Source organism: Crocuta crocuta, unplaced genomic scaffold (assembly GCF_008692635.1).
Source record: "Crocuta crocuta isolate KB4526 unplaced genomic scaffold, BGI_CrCroc_1.0 scaffold7, whole genome shotgun sequence".
NCBI classification, from domain to species: Eukaryota; Metazoa; Chordata; class Mammalia; order Carnivora; family Hyaenidae; genus Crocuta; species Crocuta crocuta.
Genome location: NW_027531904.1, coordinates 11,680,518 through 11,687,979, shown reverse-complemented (window position 1 = coordinate 11,687,979; position 7,462 = coordinate 11,680,518). Strand labels below are relative to the sequence as shown.

Here is a 7,462-nt window from a genome sequence, read left to right as displayed (position 1 = left end):
GTGTCTGCCACATAGCACCAGACTGTACCCTCCATGAGGACCCATGGCTCACCTGTGTTATTTCTTGCTTTGTCCCCAGCCTCTAAAATAGTGCCTGGTACAAAGTAAGTACCAAGTAAATGTTTGTGGAATGAATGAAATGACTTTTTCAAGGTTGTACAATTGGCAGTACCAGATTAAAAAGAAAGGCCAATAATTTGGTCCTCATTTCAACATTCAGAAAATATATATTTAGTTTTTATTTAGAAGAGAGTTGAAGACCCTCACAGGGAAGAGCAGAGGACGGCCTTCCCCAACAGTAACTGCCTGCTGATCCTGATGAGGCCCGTGGGAACCTCATCTCTCTACATAAATCCAAGCATTTTTTCCAACCACATCCGTATTCTTCAAAGAGAAGTTTTCACAATACATTTTTTTCTTCAAGTTTCCTTTCTGCTAAGATGCTTAGCACTTCAGTGATACTTTTAGTGCCCCTTAGATCAGTGTCCTGGGCAGGTTCATCTCTTTTTCTTTAATTAAACTTTTTATTTGGAAAAAAAAATTCAAGGGTACAGAAGTTACAATAGACTTTCTTACATGCATCACCTAGATTTGTTTAGTGTTAACAATTGCTTCATTTGCTCTCTCAATATATGTATTTATACACTGCACAAAAGGATCCACAATATTTGGGGCACTTGTTCATTTTTCAGCTTGAGATGTAATCGGACATAAAACATTGTGAAAATGTAAGGTGTACAAAGTGATGATTTGATACACACATGTATTTGGAAATGATTACTACCGTAAAGTTCGTTAATACACCCATCACTTCTCATGGTTACCTTTTTGGTGTGAGAACTTTTAAGATCTTTTCTTTTAGCAACTTTCAAATAACCATACAGTATGGCTAAGTATAGTCACCCATCCTCATTTCTTATTCTAGTTCTGCCTGAACCACTTGAGAATAAATTACAGAGATAACAACTCCTGAGCCCTAAAAACTGCACCATGTATCTCCTAAAAGAATGGAAGTCTCTTATGCAGCCACGGAGATATGATGAAATTCAGGCAAATTAATGTTGCTATACCACTATTCTCTAACTTATCATGCATATTCAAATTTTGCCAATTGTCCCAATATTGTTCTAGAAACTTCTTTTAATAATCCAGAATCCAATCTAGGCTCAAGCATTCCATTTTGATGTCACATCTCTTTTGTCTCCCATAATCTGGAACCTTTCCTCTGCTTTTCACTTTCTTTTATGGCACCGACATAGTTGAACAGTCCCGGCCCCTCGTGGGCTCACCCAGCTGTCTCTTCAGGATCAAATGTTGTCTGGCTGCAGGAGTGACGTGTCCATTTCACTGCACCCTATCAGGAGGCATCTGATTTCATTTAGTTAGTTCCCTTTTAGTAACCAAGCCATTTCTTATCTAAAATCAGGTCAGCTATCAAGTCGGAGTCCGTGAGGTTCTAGAGCCCAAGTTTTTACCTGCCCACAGCTTTGTGGCTTGATGCAGTTTCACTCTTGTGAGGGGTGGAGTGGAGGCCCCCACGCCTTTCTGAATCTTCTCAGGACGGCCTCTCAGTTGCTGAGCCCTGAGTCCTGCCCCGCTCTTGCAATCTATGTTTTGATTCTACACAGGGAGAGCATCTTGGTTATTGATCGCTCTAAAATAAATGCCATATCTTAAAAAGTCAAAGCCATGATACACAACGTGCGGCTCACGTGGGAGGTGCCGAGTCTGACTGCAGGTCAGGCAAGTGGAGTGGCTGCCGCCGAGTGCACGAGAGCAAAGGGGACCCTCGTACACCAGGGCCCGTCACTGCGCATTCTGCCCGTCTGGCCAAGTGGGATGCAGGAAAGGCCTTTTCCTTTTAGCTGCTGAGATGAGACCACATATTAAAACGTTTTAGGAACTCGTTAAAAAAACCCTGTCTGTTGCTAGTATGTGGTTAAGAATGTTAGCGGAGTCTTGCGGAACACTCTCCTTGGAAAGGTGACTATTCCTCAGGCCCTTCTTTTCCCTAAAGGAAAAGACAGAATTATCATCAGTAAAATGAAGAGGAACATATTTTGAAGTCTCAAAAATACCGTTACGGGTTAGATCGTGTCCCTCCAAAATCCATACGTTGAGGTCCTAGCGCCCGGTGCCTCGGAACGTGAACTCACTCAGGTGTAATTGTCTAAGAAGAGACCCGATCAGACTCGGGTGTGCCCCAGTCCGATGGCTGGGGTCCTGATGAGAGAAAGCAGGCACACGGACACACAGAGGAAGGCAGCCACGTGAACAGGCGGACACACGGGGCGGACGCTGAGTGAGCATGAAGGTGGGGACTGGGCGGATGTAGCCACACGCCCGGAGACCAGAGGCAGGGGCGGCTTGTCCCCCGCAGCCCCCTGGAGGAGGCAGCCCCGCCCACACCTTGAAATCAGATGTCCAGCCTCCGGGACGGTGAGCCAGTAAGCCCCCCACTCCGTGGTGCTCTGTTTTGGGGCCACATTAGGAAACTGGTAGAAACCTCCTTGGGGTGTCCTCAGTGTGGTGAAGAGGGTGTGGGCCAATGGTCAACCCAGCCCGCCCCAAACCCACTGAGTCACTGTCCCCGAAGGAGTGACTCCATCAGGCTCAGCAGTGGATTTAATTGGTTAAAGTAAATCTTCTTTTTTTTTTTTTTAAATTTTTTTTTTTAATGTTTTATTTATTTCTAGGAGAGAGAGACAGAGACAGCATGAGCAGGGGAGGGTCAGAGAGAGAGGGAGTCACAGATTGAAACAGGCTCCAGGCTCTGAGCTGGCAGTCAGCACAGAGCCCGACGCGGGGCTCGAACCCACGAACCGCGAGATCATGACCTAAGCGAAAGTCGGACGCTTAACCGACTAAGCCACCCAGGCGCCCCGGTTAAAGTAAATCTTCTTGTTTCAAAAATTACTTTACGCTGTCTGTTCCTACTTCCAGGCATAGACCCTGTTCTTTGCCTCTGTCATCAAAGAAACTATAATGTCCTATTACATCAGAATTCCTAAATATCTCCTTTACTGCTGCCTTCACTTGGGTTGGGGTCATTTCTTACCTGGACCAAATTGATGACATCTGGGCATGTTCTGACCTTAAAAAAAAAAAAAGATTTCATATGGTTCAACCTAATAGTCATTTCCTAGTGGGTCTTCCTGTCCATCCCTCACTACTGCCCTAATCGCCCTTTACAGCCCTCAGGATATTCTTCCTGAAAGGCAAGTCTGATCGAGTCTGCTAAAAATCCTTCAAAGTCTCCCCCATTGCTTTCAAGATAAAAATCTGAATTTCCCTCCACAGCAGTTGATCAAGGTCCTTTGGGACCTGACCCTTCCCTGCTCTCCAGTCTTATCTCCTGATGCAAGTCCCATCCTTACCCAACACCGTTCCCACACAGAACAGGCTTCGCCGGGTTTCCCTGGAAACAAGCTGCATCTGACCTGGTTCCTGTGCACATGGACCAGCTAATGTCCGGCCGGCCTTTCAGAAGAGCAGAGGCTCCTCTTTGTGCAGCGCTCACTGCATGTCCTGGTTCCCAGCCTTGGGCTCCTGCTTTCATGCCCTGCGAGCCCCTAGGGCTTCCCCCTCACAGCGCTTCGCTCACTGGGCTGTAATTCTGGGTTTTCTGTCTGTTCATTCGCTGCACTGACTCCCTGAACACAAGGGCCAGGCTCTTACTCTCCCTCCCTTTCTCCTGGCCCGGGGCCTTGCACGTGGTGGCGGCTCCAGAAAGTCTTCTTGAGTGAGCGAATGGATGTGGGAATGAACGAAAGAAACCTGATCATGCGTATGTAAGGGTTCCCAAACGTGTACAACAGGCAAGTTAGACATAAATGATTCAAATTATGAAAGGATTCATCTTTTAAAAATAATTTTCTACAGGAATTTTGTCAACAGCAAGCTATCTTAGTGAATTTGAAAATATGACTTGAATTTAAAAATTAAGTTGATAGAAACTTGACTCTTGGACACTTGGTACTTTGGACACTTCAATTAGATTCAACCACCATTTAAATATTATCTGTTACATTCCAGGGGTGCCTGAGTGGCTCAGTCGGTTGAGTGTCCAACTTCGCTCAGGTCATGATCTCATGATTTGTGGGTTCGAGCCCCGCGTCAGGCTTTGTGCCGACAGCTCAGAGCCTGGCGCCTGCTTCAGATTCTGTGCCTCCCTCTCTCTGCCCCTCCCCCACCTACACTGTTTGTGTGTCTCAAAAATGAATAAACGTTAAAAAAATTAAAAAATAATAAATATTATCAATTATATTCCAGAATAGTGAAGAGGAAAGTGCCCGCTTTTGAGGAGCTCATAAACAGATGTGCTAATATAGGTGCCAATAAAAATCATAACAGCTAACAACTATCCAAACTTGTTAAGTGCTTTACATGCCTTATCTCACTGAGGCCTTCAAAGCAGCCCCCTTAAGGCACTAGTTAGGGTGTTTCTAGCTACAGGAAACACACAGCTCAAACTGGCTTTATTTATTTTTTATTATTTTTATGTTTTATTTTTATTTTTTAGAGAGAGAGAGATAGATCGCAAGTGGGGAAAGGGCAGAGAAAGAGGGAGACACGGAATCTGAAGCAGGCTCCAGGCAGAGCCTGATGCGGGGCTCGAACTCATGAACCTAGAGATCATGACTTGAGCGGATGTTGGTTGCTCAACTGATTGAGCTACCCAGGCACCCCCTCAAACTGGTTTGAAATACAAGCATCTTCTCTCCTAAATTAAAGTGCTTGTATCTTCTCAGGAGCACGGGCATCCGGGCAGCTCCCTTACAGAATCAGAGGCAGGTAGAGCTTGAGTAGATTCCTGGAAAGAGCAGCCCAACGACAGTAAACGTTTGTCTGATGGCTGATGTCAGCCTGGCCCCGCGCTGGGGCTGGGCACACGGAAGAGGTCAGGACAGCTCCAGGCTGATCTCTTAGTCTAGGCAGGACACAGGCTCTTTGACAATGTGTATAAAGTGCCAGAAAACAGTGCTACCGGGAGGCAGACGTGTTTAGACTCAGACAGAGACTTTGTTGATAGGGTATTTTCCAACCAGCACTGTGCACATCTGATATCCATTTTTCTGTTTCTTCTGCCCCAACTACTATGATTTTTCCTGTGGGCAATTCAAGCCTTCCCCACGCGTCATTCACAGACCCACCCCTGGACTCATCACCATAGCTCAGGAATGGAAGCAACAAAGCACAACAACACTTTTGCTGAGAAGGGAAGCTTTCCATTCTCCTCTAGAACTCATGAGGAGTCAGGTTGTAACATCTAGAGCTGCTGCAGCCATTTTTACCACCACAGTGGTAAGTCCACAGCTGTGGGGTCCACTGTGCGGAAACTGAGAATGAAAACAAGAGTGTGGAAAACAGAATAGATGGAAAAAAACTGGGTCCTGCGTGTTAATCCTATTAGCTTGTGGATCAAGCCTTTCCTGTTCTCCACAAGAACTTCCACTAATTTTTTTTTCAGTTATGTGAGCCAATAAACCCCTTTATAATTTAAGCCAATTTGTGATTTTATTTGTTTTTTTGGTAACTTGTATCAAAAGATCTGACACTACTTATGAGCTGTGGAATTAAGGGCAAATTACTTAACTTCTCTGAGCTGCACTTTCCTCAGTTGTAAAGTTGGAACAGTAACTGACAAAGTAGATCAATTTGTGCCATCAAATGTGTGTGAGGGCTGTGTGAGTTTTCAGCAGCGGCTGTGACAAGTGACCTTGGTAGTCTAAGACAACACAATTTCATCACCTTGTAGCTGGGGAGGTCAGAATTCTGACACGGGTCTCACCGGCTAAAATTGAGGCGTCTGCAGGACTTTCCTTTCTGGAGGCTCCTGCGGAGAATCCGTTTCCTCGACTTTTCCAACCTCTAGAGGCCGCTCTTACTTCTTGACCTCGCACCCTCGCGCCCTGACAGCCCGGCTGGGTCGGAGTGGGGCGGGGGGTCCCCGGGGCCTCTGCTTGGCATCGCATCTCCTTGACTCCGCTGCCGCCTCCTTTCTCTTAGGAGATCGTGGCTGCCTGGGGCTCCCTGGATCAGCCGGATAATCACCCCTTCTCAAGGGCAGGTGATTAGCAACCTTCATCCCGTCTGCAGCCTTAGCGGCCCTGGCCACGAGGTGTGCCCGGGGTCCGGGGATTAGCACGCGGACGCCTGCGGGGGAGAGTCCGAGGCGATCGCTCTGCGTCTCGGGGGTCTACGCCGGTGTGGACACACATCCAGTACCCCGTGAATTATTCCCAGAGCCCGAAACACAGATGAACCTACTCGGGGGGCCAAAGTTTCTTAGGGAAAATGACGTGTAAGCTGAGTCCCCGTGGAAGTGACGTCTGCCGTGGGTCGAATACGTCAGACGCGGTGCCCGACAGTCTGCACAAGCCGCTGGCAACCGTCAGCGGATTCACACCGAAGTGCAGAGGCCCAGGCGAAGGTAAACACAGCCCTCGAGGCCTGTTCCGCAGACGGAGACGTGCGGCTCAGGGGTCCCCCTCAGCGGGCAGGACGGGAGGGTCGGACCCGGGCAAAGGAAGACACAAAGGCGGGACGGCTGGCGCGTCAGGAAAGGCCCGGGCGGGGCGCCGGACGGCGGGCTGTCGGGGGCGCGGGGGTCCGGCGCGGAGGCTGCACGTTCGCTGTCGGGGCTTCACGACTGTAAACTGTGTAGACTGTAAACTGGCTTCCTCTCCAGGCGCCGCTCCGGGGCGAGTCATCCCGGAGGGGGCGGCCGGGCCGTCTCCACCGCGGCCCGAACGCCGCACCGCCGGGTCAGGACAGCCCGCAGCCCGCAACCCGCGTGCGGTTGGCGCCGCGAAACCCCGCGAGGTTTGGGAGCGACGGCGCGGGGGCGACTGCGCGTGCAGCCGCTGGGGGGCAGCAGCGGGGGCCGGAGCCGCCGGGGACGGTTTTAGTTAAAGGGCAAAGGAACCGGGAGGGAAGGAAGCTCCCAGACGCACCCTCGAACGTGAAAGTAGAAACAGATTTTTTTTTTTTTTTTACTCTTAAGACCCGCAAAGGGCCCTTTCGGAGCAGCCACCCTGCCCGGCGTGGGGTCGGCCCCAGGGTCCCCCGTCACACCCCAGGGTCCCCGCGGCCTGCACCCCACGGCCAGGCTGAGGGTGGGCGCTTGCTCTGCGGGCCCTGCATCCGGGGCTCGTATGTTAACCTCGGACTTCCCTCCCCAACCCCGGGGGTCCCGGGCCCTTCCCCCACCGACGCCTACGTCGCGGCGGCCTGAGCTGCGCCCCGATCGCGCAGCGGCCTCCGGGCTCGTCGGGAAACACCCTCCGGAGATTCCGCCGAAACGGAAGCGCGTGCGGGGCGCCCAGCGGGGAGCAGGGCGGGGACACGCGGCTTTGCCCCTAACCGCCTGCGAGTCGGCCTCGAAGGCTGACGGCGCCTGCCCCCCGAGCCCTCCCGCGGGCCCGGCCGGTGACTGCGGGGACCCCGCGGACTGGCTCCG

General features: G+C 50.4%; 1 long non-coding RNA gene across 1 annotated transcript; it reads right to left on the bottom strand.

Moving 5' to 3' along the window:
* Positions 1–215: 215 nt before the first annotated feature.
* LOC144240071 (uncharacterized) lies at positions 216–6,751 on the bottom strand. The gene is made up of 2 exons (XR_013337557.1): positions 5,752–6,751; positions 216–2,011 (listed from the first exon to the last, which is right to left on the bottom strand). It is a non-coding gene; the product is annotated as an uncharacterized LOC144240071 (long non-coding RNA).
* Between the last annotated feature and the right edge of the window lie 711 nt (positions 6,752–7,462).